The sequence below is a fragment of the Barbus barbus genome, assembly GCF_936440315.1.
Source record: "Barbus barbus genome assembly, chromosome: 31".
NCBI classification, from domain to species: Eukaryota; Metazoa; Chordata; class Actinopteri; order Cypriniformes; family Cyprinidae; genus Barbus; species Barbus barbus.
Genome location: NC_136759.1, coordinates 6,280,644 through 6,296,420, shown reverse-complemented (window position 1 = coordinate 6,296,420; position 15,777 = coordinate 6,280,644). Strand labels below are relative to the sequence as shown.

The following is a 15,777-nucleotide window of genomic DNA, read 5'->3' as shown; positions in this document are numbered from 1 at the left end:
TGATACCTCTTCATTCACTGATTAGGGTTGGAGCTAAACTCTGCAGGACAGTGGCCCTCCAGGACCGAAGTTGCCCATCCCTGGTTTAGATGATTTAACAAATTTATACAATTCTTCCTCTCGTATAGTAGAGAATGAATATAATTGTTCCTCAGGCGATCTATTCATAGCTTTCAGTCATGTGACCGTCTCAAAGACATGGAGGGCAAAACATCCATAGAACTGCAGCACAAGAAATGTCTAGAAATGTTGATCCCAGTGCATCTTTTTCATTATCAACATAGACATTAAAATCACCAACAATTAAGACTTTATCTGCAGCTAGCACTAACTCTGATAAAAAATCTGCAAATTCTTTAATAAAGTCTGTATGGTGCCCTGGTGGCCTGTATACAGTAGCCACTACAAATATCACAGGGGATTTAACATTAAGACTTGTTTTTCTGGATAATGTTATATGAAACACCATTACTTCAAATGAGTTATACTTGAAGCCCGCCCTCTGAGAAATACTGAAAATATTGCTATAAATTGTAGCAACACCTTGTGCGGATCATGTTTATAACACTGATCTTTGGGGGTAGACTCATTTAAAATAATTTGATCATCTGGTTTTAGCCAGGTTTCTGTCAAACAGAGCACATCTAGGTTATGATCAGAAAGATACCTGGTATTCAATAAGCCAAGCTTTATCTTTTGTTTCTCTGTATTATATAATTTTTTTATTTGTTGAACATCAATTAAATTGCTACTCTTAAATTGGTTTGGACGGTTTTTGTATTTTCTAGTTTGGGAAACATACACATCTCTATAGTGTGATATCTAGGTGAAGGAGTCTCTATGTGCTGAGAATTAACTGACTTAAGTGACGTGAGGCAAGACTATGACTAGACTATGAAAAGTAGAACTGGCTCCGTAGAGTAGCTATTGCTAGGAGAGTGATAAACGCAATAAACGTCAATAATTTTCAATTATTCCTTACTTAACTAATTAAGCTGTTAATGTGAAGAGATTAGTAAAATATCATTAAGAAAAAAATAAGATTTTTTATTTTTTGTTCCCCCGATTAGTTTACTCAGCTATCAAATACCATAAACAAATAAAATACTACATTCCCCAAATCTTAAACACACAGGGAAAAACTTTATACACAGCAGTCAAAACCAAATTATTGCCTACAATAATTCACACTAACAGAGTCATTCATAAGTTTTATTCTGAAGTAAAATAATATGAAGCTATAAAACAGACACTAACATGTTCAGTTTAATCAAAAGTTTGGAAGAAAAAGTTAAACCCATAAGCCAGTGTGCAGAAGCACACATACTGTGTTTGCAGTACATATTGTTTGTGGTCAAAATTAACGCGGATTAAAGATGATGTAGGTCGTCTAATTTTTTCCAAAACATATGTGTTATACTTAAAAATATAAATGTGGAAGGCACAGGACCGTAAAATGTTCATCCAATCAATACATTTGGCCCGAATGCAATGTAGGATGTCCTACCTGCCTGTAAACCTAATTATTTGAGTTTATGGTGTGGCTACTGATGCAGGCTGAGCCAGAGGATGTTTAGTAGTGGTGGCAAGATGAAGCTTTCCAGCCTAATGTGTTGAAAAGTGGTTCATTTGTCGAGGCTTTGATTGCACCCGGGGATACTTTTTGGAGAGAAATAGCACAGACACTGGTCAAGGATGAATCTTGCATGTGTTAAGCACTAACATGTATGTAAAACACTAAAGTATACTGTAGCGCTGAAAATGTGGGGGTGTGGGTGGGGTTTCTGTGATCAGCCCACCAGGAAAAGTTTGGGTGCTTTCGATGCCAATCAGTCTAGGTCTATTGTTCCTTTCCTCCAAAGCCAGTCACAAAAAATGTTCAAAGCTTATCAGAATCAGAATCAGAATCAGAATGAACTTTATTGGCCAAGTATGTTTACACATACAAGGAATTTGTTGTAGTGACAGAAGCTCCACAGTGCAACAGAAAGACAGTAACAGGACAGGACACAGGTAATAAAAACAAAATAACAAGAAATAGCCAATAACCAATGTACAAAGCAGCAAAAAAAACTAAACAAAAAAAACTATATATAATATATAATATAGACAACTATGTATATACAGGTCAAGTATGTGCAAATTAGAAATGATAAAAATAAAATAAGTGAGTGTGGTGAATGGATAATGTATTAGTTGTGTGTTCCACGTTTATTATTGAGTGTTCATGAGATGTATTGACTGAGGGAAGAAACTGTTCCTGTGTCTGGTCGTTCTGGTGCACAGAGCTCTGTAGCGTCGACCAGACGGTAACAGTTCAAAGAGGTTGTGTGCTCACTCTGGATGAGTACAGTTCTTGGAGAGTGGGGAGGGTTGTACCAATGATTCGCTCAGCAGTCCGGACTACCCTCCGTAGTCTTCTGAGGTCAGATTTGGTAGCTGAGCTGAACCAGACAGTTATTGAGGTGCAGAGGATGGATTCGATGATGGCGGAGTAGAACTGTTTCAGTAAGTCCTGTGGCAGGTTGAACTTCCTCAGTTGGTGAAGAAAGTACAACCTCTGCTGGGCCTTCCTGACAATGGAGTCAATGTGAATGTCCCACTTCAGGTCCTGAGAGATGGTGGTGCCCAGGAATCTGAATGACTCCACTGCAGTCACAGTGCTGTTCATGATGGTGAGTTGGGGGAGTGCAGGGGGGTTTCTCCTGAAGTCCACAATCATCTCCACAGTTTTGAGCATGTTAAGCTCCAGGTTGTTGAGACTGCACCAGACAGCCAGCTCCTTAACCTCCTTTCTGTAAGCAGACTCGTCACCGTCCTGGATGAGGCCGATCAGTGTGGTGTCATCTGCAAACTTCAGGAGCTTGACAGAGGGGTCTTTAGATGTACAGTCGTTGGTGTAGAGGGAGAAGAGCAGTGGGGAGAGTACGCAGCCCTGAGGAGCTTCAGTGCTGATGGTGCGGGTGCTGGATGTGAATTTACCCAGCTTTACTAACTGCTGTCTGTCTGTCAAGAAGCTATTGATCCACTGGCGCTAGGAGGTGGGGACGGAGAGATGGGTTAGTTTATTTTGAAGGGTTTCCGTGATAATGGAAGGGTTTCTGGAAAATGGAAGGGTTTCCGTGATATCATGATTATCAACATGAATTTTATCGCAGTTTTGATATATAATTTATCACCACCCAGCCCAGATTAGACTGAACGCACAGGAAACCTTTAGCCACTATTGGATACCTTCATTAAGCCGGTTGGACCATATAACAGCATACAACATACAACAGCATCTCTTTCATTTTCTTGTTGTATTCATTATTCTAATTAAATGTATATTCACAATTCAAATGTAGTGCATTTTCAGGGAACAAGGCTTTTTTTTTCATATATGCCATCACCAAAGGACTTCCTTGTAATATGTATAGCCTTTTAGCAATTCTAACAGCTCAGCATCAGATGGAAGAAAATAACTTCTCTATTCTCTGTTACTCAGTCTGCTAGTCATGGTTCACACTTCTAAAGATATTTTCTCACTTTTTTTTTGTTTTGTTTTTTTTGCTCACAGTTTCTCACACTTTGCAGTAGATTTGTCATCCAGTTGACTTATTTGCAAGTGAGACTGCATTAAGAAGGTAATAATATATTATATACAGATATATTACATTTGATGTTACATTTTAAAGTGATTTTAGGAGAATTTAGGAGGAAAAAAAACTCCTTATGGACTTAAGACCATACATATAATTATAATATTATAAATGTAATATTTCCATAAATTTTATCATCCTGTTTTTTTTTTTATTTGGTGGTCAAAACTCCATTTATAGCATTTAAAAATAAACAAGCAACAACAACAACAAAAAACAAAAACATTAAGGATGTGCACCAAACAATGTCTCTTTGGTGACATTTCTGTTGTTGAAAACGGTCTTTACTTTATTTTGAAATGTTATTTTTTGTACATATAAAACAACTGTTGTTTTTGATTACACCTAAGGGCAAACCTGGCAACATGATGGGATCTCTGTTAGTTTATCTGCTTTTACAAGGTATTGAATGTTTTCCTCACTTCTTCATATAGTATATGCAGCTGATAAGGGTATACAGTATGACAAAAAAAAAAGTCACTGCAGTTATTTTTCAAATATGTTTAAGCATTTTCTGACCTCAGAGGTCAGGTTTTTCAGTGTCTTTATTTCTGAAGATATCTGTTGTCTTTTCTAGTGCTGCTTCTTGGTAATTGATACTGTGTTGCACAACTAAATTTTAGGTCATGCATTTGTAGAGCTTAGCTGCAGTTGGTTGATAAAATGATTCCATATTTACTCGAGATTAACCTAGGAATTCTTATAGCCAACACAAATTAGATTTAAAATAATAACCCTATTGTTAACATGTTATTTCTTCCCTACTCTGTTCCCTATAAGAAGGTTCTTCCAGGTTAAAAATAAGGTTAGCGCATGCGCTGATTAAAAGGTGAGCGCGCGCAGGGAGAGGGGAGGAGTTGTGAAGGGGTGTGAGCTGATGTGATGGCGGCAATGGATGTAATAAAGTGTTAGCTGAATAAACGTCGTGTTTTATTTAACTTAACATGGTAGCAGAGGATGGTTGAAGGATGGCATGTAGTTATAAAGTTCCGCCGAAGTTTGATGAAGCCAGGCCATACGAGTGTTGGAAAAATGAAGTTAATATCTGGACGCGGGTTACCGAACTTGACAAAAAGAAGCAAGCCCTCGCTGTTGCCTTGGGGCTTGAGGGGAGAGCCCGTGAAACGGCGATGGAAATACCTGCGGAGGATTTAGACAGTAATAATGGTATGGCAACGCTGATGGCTAAGCTGGATGATGTGTTCCTAAAAGAGGAAAAGGATCGCGCATATGAAGCCTATTCTTATTTTGATGGAATAACGAAGAATAGTTCGGTTTCCATGACCGACTACATAATTGATTTCGAACAGCGATACAACCGGATGAAAAAGTATAATATGACGCTTCCTGACGCTGTGCTGGCTTTTAAGCTACTAGACACGGCTTGCCTCGACGAAAAAAACAGACAGTTAGCACTGACGGCCTGTTCAGAGTTGAAGTTTTCATCCATGAAGTCGGCTCTAAAGCGGATTTTCGGAGGAAAATCGACAGTCTCGTCAAGCGGAATACAAGTGAACCAGGACGTGGCATTTTTCACCGAACAAAGATCACAAGGAAGAGGAAAACGTAACGTAACGTTTCAAAGTGGACAACTAAAGCAGCAGCCATTACCAGGGACTAATCCACTTGATAAATACGGTAAAAGATCCAGATGTGCTATTTGTCAGTCCACATTTCACTGGGCTAAAGACTGTCCACACAAGAAAACGGAACAAGTAAGAATAACTGATGATGCAGATATTGAGGAATGTAACATCACATTGTTTACAAAAGCCTCAATGTCAGATGCCGAGATATTCATGACTGAATCATTGGGATCAGCGATTATTGACACTGCCTGTACCCGTACTGTGTGTGGGGAGAAATGGCTGGAAAACTATATTGATGACCTCACTCAAGATCAAGTGAACCAGTTGATGCAAACAGAAACTCACAGTTGCAGACCATTTCGGTTCGGAGATGGGAATTTGGTATATTCCACAAGAAATGTGAAATTACCAGCTAAAATAGGACTGACAAAATGCCTAATTGAAACGGAAGTTGTCAAGGTTGACATTCCACTCCTGCTGAGTAAAACGTCACTGAAGAAAGCAGGGACCATTTTGGACATGGAAAAGGACAGTGCAGTAATGTTCAAACAATCTATTCCACTTGAATTTACTAGTTCTGGACATTATTGTGTTGATATCAGAGACAAAGACACCAAAAAAGATCAAACTGAAGAGGAAGTTCTAACAGTGACAGAAAATATGTCTCCAGATGAGAAACGCAAAGTCCTTCTGAAGCTCCATAAACAGTTTGGCCACGCATCGGCAGACAGGCTACAGAGACTCATTCAAAGTTCAGGAAATAAGGACAAAGATTGCCTTACTATTCTACAGCAAATAGTTTATGACTGTGAAATATGCCAGAAGTACAAGAGGACAAAGCCAAAGCCTGCTGTGGGGCTGCCCATGGCTTCGGAATATAACGAGACAGTGGCGGTGGATCTGCACGAGTTGGAACCAGGTGTATGGTATCTTCACATCATCGACCACTTTACACGTTTCAGCGCCGGAAACATTGTGAAAACAAAGAAGTCATCTGAGATTGTCAACTCCTTCATTCACACTTGGATTAGTGTCCATGGTGCCCCCCAGAAGCTGTACAGTGATAATGGAGGGGAATTCAACAACCAAGAGATCAGAGACATGGCTGAAAACTTTAACATCGAGACAAGAACAACAGCTGGTTACAGTCCCTGGAGCAATGGACTACTTGAGAGACATAACCAAACACTCACCGAGATCATCCTGAAGGTCAAACGAGAGAATGGATGTGACTGGCACACTGCCCTTGACTGGGCCCTCATGGCAAAGAACAGCATGTTGAATGTTCATGGCTACAGTCCATACCAATTAGTGTTTGGACAGAATCCTAACCTTCCTTCTGTATTAGTTGATAAATTGCCTGCTCTAGAAGGTACCACTGTGAGTTCTAAAGTAGGAGAACACATTTCTGCTTTACATGCTTCTAGGAAAGCATTCACAGAAGCAGAGTCTTCTGAGCGGATAAGAAGGGCACTTCGTAGGCAGCTTAGGCCCACAGATGACATGTATGTGACAGGTGACAAGGTATATTACAAAAGAGCAGACTGTCCTGAGTGGAAGGGACTGGGGGTAGTTATTGGTCAAGATGGAGCTGTTGTTTTTGTAAGACATGGGGGGACTCTTGTTAGAGTACATCAATCCAGGCTCTGCAAGACAAACACGCAGGATCAGGAGTCTCAAGATAAGCCAAATGAACAAGACAACAGTCAAAAAGTAAGTGAAAAAGGTAGCTTAAACAATGTAGCAGATGGCTCAGATAGTGAAGAAAACACAGACAGTGACCAAGAAAACATCAGTGACAGGGAGTTGAATACAGGAGAAGTGGTTTATCCTAGAATGACACAACCTGAAATGGATCACGATGTGTGTGGTAATCCTGTCTCTTCTGCTGGTGTAAAGTTAAAAACAGGACAGACTGTAACATTTATGAAACAGGATGGTGATGTACAGAGAGCCAAGGTTTTAGGAAGAGCAGGCAAAGCCTCTGGAAAATATAAAAACTGGTTTAATCTGCAACATATTGAACATGATGGCAGTGATGGGCAAAAAGAGCCAGTGGATATGTCATGTGTTGATAATCTTCACATTGATTCAACTGATAAAGAGAATGATGTACTCATAACAAAAGACATTTCATTTGATGCAGCTAAACAGGATGAAATGGTGAACTGGTACAAAAACAATGTTTTTGAAGAAGTTGATGATGCAGGTCAAAAGTGTGTCTCTACCAGATGGGTCTGTAGTCTCAAAGAAACTCCGAATGGTATTATGCCCAAAGCACGACTCGTAGCCAGAGGTTTTGAAGAGCTTAATATTCACGAGCTGCAGAAAGATTCCCCAACCTGTGCCTCTGACTCTCTTAGGCTATTATTAGCTGTAATCTGCCAAAATAAGTGGCAAATCCATTCCATGGACATCAAATCTGCTTTCTTGCAGGGCATGCAGTTGTCCAGAGAAATCTATATTCGGCCCCCTCCTGAAGCAGGAAAAGAAAATGTTCTATGGAAACTAAACAAGTGTGTTTACGGCCTTGCAGATGCATCACTGTATTGGTACAACAAAGTGAAAGAAATCATGCTGAGTACAGGTGGTAAAATGTCTAAAGTAGATCCAGCAGTATTCTATTGGCTGGATGAACAGTGCAAAGTTACTGGAGTACTCGCATGTCATGTTGATGATTTTCTTTGGGCAGGCTCACAAAACTTTTCAAAAGATGTGATACCTACACTACAGTCTGCATTACATGTTGGACGTGAGGAACATGACAATTTCTGCTATGTGGGAATGGACTTTGTTACGGTTAATGGTGTGGTTCATGTACATCAGCATAGTTACATTGAACACCTACAGCCTATTCGGCTGCAAGCAGCACGTGCAGTACAGAGGGATGCCTCTCTTAATGAGACTGAAAAAGAGCAGCTTAGGTCAAAAATAGGACAAATACTGTGGGTTGCAAAACAAACCAGACCAGACATTATGTTTGATGTATGCAGTTTAGCATCAAATTTAAAGTATGCTACAGTCCAATCTGTTCACGAGACAAATAAGGTCATCAGAAAGCTTAAATCTGAAAAGGTGACTCTCAGGTTTCAACATATGGGAAACAATGATGCTCTAAACTTTGTTGTTTTCAGTGATGCTTCCCTTGGAAATCTCCCTGATGGGGGCACACAGGGGGGAACATTGATTGGTCTCATGGGAGAAGGAGGGAAGTTTTCTCCTCTTTGTTGGCAATCTAAGAAAATTAGACGAGTGGTGAGGAGTACTCTGGCAGGGGAAACTCTGGCCCTGTCAGATGGAATAGATAATGCCATTTTTCTGACTACTCTCTTTTCTGAACTTACTACTGGAAATGCTGAGCTGAATACACCCCCGTTGATCTGTGTGACAGACAACCACTCTCTGTTTGATGCCCTTAAGTCAACTAAACAGGTCTCTGAGAAACGTCTTCGACTGGAAATAAGCTGCATTAAGGAGCTCATACAGAGTAAAAGAATCAAGAAGGTACTCTGGTCGGACACAAAAACTCAACTCGCTGACTGTCTTACAAAAAAAGGAGCGTCTGCCTTGATGTTATTGAAAGTACTCAGTGAAGGACTATGGTGCTATTGAAAGCACTAACTTAAGGACTATAAAAAAGAGGGTTCATTTGAAAAGATTCTGTACTTGTAATCGGATATACAACAATTTTTTTTGGCAACTGTAATCTTTGTTTTGAACGTTTTTTTTGTATTTATATTTTCTTTGTATTTTTGTTGTTTAAAGTATTGGGAGATTGTTAACATGTTATTTCTTCCCTACTCTGTTCCCTATAAGAAGGTTCTTCCAGGTTAAAAATAAGGTTAGCGCATGCGCTGATTAGAAGGTGAGCGCGCGCAGGGAGAGGGGAGGAGTTGTGAAGGGGTGTGAGCTGATGTGATGGCGGCAATGGATGTAATAAAGTGTTAGCTGAATAAACGTCGTGTTTTATTTAACTTAACACCTATAATACTAATTAATACAAATTCATCCATTATTGTCAGCCTTGTTCATTTGAGCAAAAGGGAATGTATATGCCTAATATTTCTCATCCATTCATTCGTAACATATCCTTAATTACAGATAAAGACAAGGTGTGTTTATGCCATTGTAAAAAGTGTTTAAAGTGGGCCCTAACCTCTGTATGTAAGAAGAGATACGATACAAGAAGTCCACCTCCAACAACCAAGCAAAACACACACAAAAACATCTCATCATTTAAAGTTGTTTTGCACGGAAACAGAAATCATCTGCTAGTCACTTTAAAGCTGATAATACATTTCCATTAATTATTTCTCTGGTTGAAAATATGATGAAATGACTGAAAATATAAATAAAGGATTTAAAAAACAAAGTTTAATTAATCTACGATACAGCGATTAATATTCTCCAACTTTTGTTCCACAGGTGTTCTGTTGTATGATACTTTGGGATGGGAAGTGAGAATGCCAAAGGAAATTCACGGTCTCAAAGGTTCCTGTCTGGTCATACCATGTTCTTTTAGCTACACATCATACCCACCCACAAACCCACGTAGAGTTGTGTGGTATCAGTACGTCTCTAGAGGTTATCCTTTAGTTTACGATCCATTGTATCCAGATGATGTCATTGTGAAGTTCAGAAGGAAAACTAGTTCATATGTCGATCCTTCAAATTGGGATTGGAGTTTGCTGATTACAAGACTGGAACCATCCCACCATGGAGAGAAAATATACACATGGATTGACCCTGAAAATGTTGGAAAGAGCACCTATGCATTTTATGATGTCACTACTACAATTCTAGTTGATGGTATGTAAATATTATTGGAATAATTCTCTTCTACCATAATATCTGTGGTGAAATATCGTGTGGTCAGTAACAATGGACATAACAGAATGCTTCTTCCAAGTTAACCTTTTTTTTTTTAACCCGTTTATTTGTTTAAATAATATTTAAAAATAAAGGCAAGACAATTTGCCCCAAAAAGCATGCCATAAGCCCGAGCATTGATGTATTTGCATTAAATTGCATTATGTGGCATTTATTTTAAAGAAACATATAGGAGAAGCTAATTTTTTTTCAATCAAAACATTTTCTGAAATTAAGCTACATTTTCAAATAATAGCCTATATTGTTCAAAATGAAGACAAAGTGTGTTGGATATTTTCTGGCTGTACAGCTTTGTAAAATGTGCTCATATGTTCAGTATGAGAGGAACTAACTTCATACATCATGAAAAATGACCTCAAGACTAGTTGGTTAAAAAAAAAAAAACTTGAAAAAAAAAGTGTCTAAGAAAGTGGAAGTTAGTTCTGAGAAAAGCTCTGTTACACTAGCATGATTGTATATATGTATTTATTTATTTTTTGGCAGATGCCACTCAGTCTTGTATCTAATGCAGTGAAATTCAGGCCACTTTTCTTTTTTTTTTTCTTCTTTTTTTATAATATAGTGTACTAATGTTTCTGTTAATTATAGCAAGCCCACAGCAGCCCAGCATCAGTATTTATGGAGGTGAGAGGTCGGGTGACACCATCACAGTAGAATGTTCAACTTTTCACACGTGTCCATACAGCACACCAAACATAATTCTGAATGATATAGAAGGATATGACAAAATCAAGGATGAGTCTATTAAAGACGGCCTGTGGAAAATCACTCTGACACGCACAGGTGTCGTAAAGACAGAAACTTGAGTATTAGGTGTTCAGTAACACATCATGGTGGCATAAAAGTGACTGCTACAGCAGTCAAAAGTGCAAAATGTGAGTAAACACAAATATGAACTGCTTTGTGTGATATTAGCTGTAAGTTCATTTGAAATGTTACAGTGTGACTTCAATTTCAGGTGTTCATCATACAATAACGATTGAGCCTGAACTGGCAGATGTCACAGAGGGTGTCGCAAAGAGCTTCACTTGTAGCGTCTACGATTCCTGCCAGAAAGAGAATCCAGTCATCACATGGAATTATAAGAACATCCAGGTCACAAAGGGGAGCAAAACACTTTCAGGTTTAAATCGAGTCACCTACTCAGACATAGCTTTTCTGGGTGCAAAAGTAGACCATAGGAAGAAACTGATTTGCACTGCAAAATTTTCTGGAGGAGATGTTTCAGCTTCTGTCGTTTTACGTGTGCAACGTAAGTCATTTGTGAGCATCACTTATGATGTGTGTGATCTCTTTGTGTTTTCTTATTATTTGGTATCTATTTGCATTTTTATATAGATTAAGAACTAAAGAAATGTGATCTGTTATTTTCTTATGTTCAAACCATCCAATTAATGTCTGCATACTAAATTCTGCTTGATCTTCTTTCTTGTATTTATTTGTATTCTGAATTGTTAGTTGATTTGCTCCAGAAAATTAGGCGTGAATGCAGCAAGCTATGCAAAATCAATGATTTAATCCATTTGCTGGACTGAAGTGAAATATGCTTTTTGAGATTTCAGTATTTTCCTATTCAAATAAATAGAAATTGGTCCTGCTTGTCAAGAAAAGCTGCCTGGAGGCATTGCAAATATAGCCACTGTGTGTAGTGGGTCTTTAAGTCAATATGTTTGTAGCAGCTTACCTTTATAATAACACATCTGGTTTAATGACACAGACATTTGAAGGGAACTCTTTCACCTCCATAAGTACTGACGCTTGTTACTGTGTTCACATACTTGTGTTAAGTATGTGACATTTGATTTGCGTTTTCTGCTGATTTTCTTACAGAGTACCAGAAACCAGTCGAGATCCTTAATGAAAGTATGTGGGTTTTTCCCCTTGACACCACATTTATATTATTGTTCTGCACTCCTTGGCCTTTTGATAATAAGAAATAATACACTCAGTTCTGTTATATTAATTAATCCATTATATATCATTTTAGCTCATTTCCAATATGAGGCAGATGTGATACACAAAACCACTGCCTTGACTCGTTCATGTGTGGTAATACCGTGCAGTTTCAAGATGGAGGAATATATCACTCGACTTCAGGTTCTTTGGTTCACCGAAAAGGGTGGCTACATGTTCCACACTAATCCAAGCAAAATCTTATACAACTTCAAGGGCCACACAAGACTCCTCGGAAACCCGGATGAGCAGAACTGTACTGTGGAGGTGGATAATGTTCAAACTCATGACAATGGGCCGTTCTGTTTTCGAGCAGAAAGAGAAAATGAGAAATACAGCTTCAACAACAGCTGTGTGTTCATTATAATGCAGGGTGGGGAAATTTAACCACTGCCTTGGGTTTGCATACTTTTGAAAAAATGATTGCATTTACAACAAGTGTATTTCATGCATCACATTCCAAAACTAAAATAAAGTCTTTGTGTTTTTATCAAAAAAGCATCTCCCGACAAACCAGTGATATCATCCCTCCCTGAAGACATCGAGCCCGGGACACACATCGCTGTCAAATGCTCAGTCAACCACACATGCTCTTCTCACCCTCCCCAAATCACCTGGAGTGTCCCAACGTCTGGGGAAACTATCGGCCACAATCACATGGGTGGAGGCGTCTGTCACATCACTTTCACTTTCACGTCAATTAACTAACTAGTGTTACCATCTACAGGGACACTGGAGATGCTACTCAAAGACCAGTGAGGCATGAACAAAGGCAGGTTGAAAGTACAATTATACCTATATAATTAGCAAAATTATAATTATAATTTGTATTATGTTTGTAATCAAACTATTTAAATGTCACATCTCTCAATAGACGGAGAATGTGGAGCCGATTTTCTAGGTAATGAATATTCATCTTTTTGTACTCATTTCATGCGTTTCATTATTAAAATCTTCCTTTATTTTGTTTTTATTTAAAAAATTTTGTTTTTGTAGACACCAATCCCCCAGAACCAATGACAATCTGAAAGCAGAAAACAGGTCAGGAATTTTAGGTTTCTATACATTTTTCTAAAAACAAATATGACCAATAATTAACATTAACAATGTTTACAGGTGCATATTGATTGAGTTATTGATTGTGGGGTCCATTTAATTAACTATGAAAATAATTTGCCTTTCAAAGGTGTAAGCACATTGATATTAGATATCATTTTGTCTGATCTGTGATGGCAAAATAACTCTTCATTACTGTTCTACAGTTGATATGGTGGCAGATATTTTAACTAAACCTGTATCTAGAATCAGAATGGATAAATTTGTGTGTTTTCTATTTGGTATGTGATATACTGTGTTGTACTCTGTCAATTTAAGAACAAGTGGGGGTGTTGAGTTATGTCATTGTATATGTTCTGAATTGACCCTGTGACCTAGTTTCTGCAAGTGGGTGGGGTGACACACCGGTGCGCAATTATTAATAAATGGCCACTGCTCCTTCACACTGAAGTTTTTCCTCCGTTATGAGAACCGGCATTCCCAGCTATTTTGGAGATGGCTGCATCAACAAATACCCTTCAGCCACTCAGGCCATCATTTCGATAGCAGCAAAATATTGACACTTTGAGAGGAAATCATTTGACAAATGTTTTACAGTTATCTTTGAAAACTGAACAGAGAAAGTATTTAAACAAGTTAAAACAATCCTCACACCATCACACATATTTGCATTTCTATGCCCTGCTCACTAATGGAACTCTCTTCAAAGAACAAACAACACTTGTATGGAGTCAGGAAACAAGCCTTTCTCCAAACCTCATATGCTATCACCAAAGAGGTCAGTGCATTGAACTGCATTATTTTCCTCTACATTTTATAATGTTCTATGATTTTTACATTAAAAACATTATAACTTAGAAGTAATAGCCTATTTTTGGTCCTGTTTTGAACCTCTGTTTGAAACTGTTTTGATAGACATGGAAGTAATCACCCACTATCTTCAAGTTCAAGTTCAAGTTCAAGTTGAGCTTTATTGTCATTCCGCTACATGTGGGGACATGCAGTGGAACGAAATGTCGTGTCTCGCAGGACCACGGTGCTACATAAATACAGACATACAACAATGAAGTAAGAAAAAACACTATAAACCTATACACTACTAACAGATTTAACTATAAGTATACTATATATAAGTATTTACCCTATACAAACTAAAAGAATAAAGATAAAAAATACAACTATACGAATGCTTCACATAAATATTATCCTATACAAACTAAAAAATAGAAGACAAAAAATACAAACTGTACATGTGCAAAGAGAGACATTTGAGTCAGCAGCTGGTTGGGGAACAGTGCAGGATGATTTGTAGTGCAAGAGCATGTAAACATAACATACATATATTGCTGAGTTTTTTGTGAGATTGTGCACACGCAGCAGTGTGTGTAAGTGTCCATAGTGCACCTAGTGTAAAGTGTGAGTGTCCATAGTGCACATAGTGTAAAGTGTAAGTGTCCATAGTGCACATAGTGTAAAGTGTGAGTGTCCATAGTGTAAAGTGTCCATAGTGCACATAGAGGAGAGTGTCCATAGTGTAAAGAAAAATAAGAATAAAATAAATAAAAAAATATATAAAGGTTCCATACAGTTTTTCTTTGGTGTGGTAAGGTTTGGGGTGGGGGGTGGTCCATGTTCAGGAGGTAGGGGTTTGCATGAGGTTTCAGAGGGGGGCGGGGTGGTTTGAGTTCAGGGCTCTCACAGCCTGGGGGAAAAAGCTGTTGAGCAGTCTGGCGGAGCGGGCTCTGATGCTCCGGTACCGTCTTCCTGATGGTAGGAGCTGGAAGAGACTGTGGGAGGGATGGGTGGAGTCCTTCACGATGCTGTTGGTTTTGCTGGAGCATCGTGTAAGGAAGATGTCCAGGATGGAGGGGAGAGGGGCACCGATGATCTTTGCAGCTGTGTTCACTGTCCGCTGGAGGGTCTTGCGGTCAGCAGCACTGCAGTTCCCGTACCAGACAGTGATGCAGCTGGTCAGCACACTCTCAATGGTGCCTCTGTAGAATGTGGTGAGGATAGGTGGAGGGAGACTTGCTCTTTTCAGCCGGCGGAGAAAGTGTAGGCGCTGTTGTGCCTTTTTGGAGAGTGACATGGTGTTGGTGGTCCAGGTGAGATCCTCTGTGATGTGCACCCCCAGGAATTTAGTGCTGCTGACTCTCTCCACAGTCGAGCTGTCGATGGTCAGTGGGGGGTGGTCAACGGAGTTTCTCCTGAAGTCCATCACAACCTCCTTTGTCTTCTCCACATTGAGGGACAGGTTGTTTGTGCCACACCATTCAGCCAGCTGTGCCACTTCCTCTCTGTAGTGCGTTTCATCGTTGTTGCTGATGAGACCTACGACTGTTGTGTCATCAGCAAACTTGATGATGTGGTTGGAGCTGAACTTGGCAGTGCAGTCGTGGGTCAGCAGTGTGAAGAGCAGCGGGCTGAGCACACAGCCTTGTGGGGCACCTGTGCTCAGTGTTGTAGTGCTCGAGGTGTTGTTGCCGACACGGACTGACTGAGGTCTTCCAGTTAGAAAGTCCAGGATCCAGTTACAGAGGGAATTGTTAAGGCCCAGCAGGTTTAGCTTATTTATGAGCTGTTGTGGGATTATTGTGTTGAATGCCGAGCTGAAGTCAATGAACAGCATTCTAACATAGGAGTCTTTA

General features: G+C 39.3%; 1 pseudogene across 1 annotated transcript; it reads left to right on the top strand.

Annotated features, from left to right (window-relative positions):
* The first annotated feature begins 3,601 nt into the window (after window positions 1-3,601).
* Window positions 3,602-14,342, top strand: LOC306851677 (sialoadhesin-like; annotated as a pseudogene). The gene is made up of 11 exons: window positions 3,602-3,626; window positions 3,992-4,043; window positions 9,656-10,039; window positions 10,709-10,995; window positions 11,079-11,372; window positions 11,951-11,983; window positions 12,108-12,446; window positions 12,573-12,845; window positions 12,948-12,974; window positions 13,070-13,907; window positions 14,045-14,342. The product of its transcript is annotated as a sialoadhesin-like (transcript).
* Window positions 14,343-15,777: the final 1,435 nt, after the last annotated feature.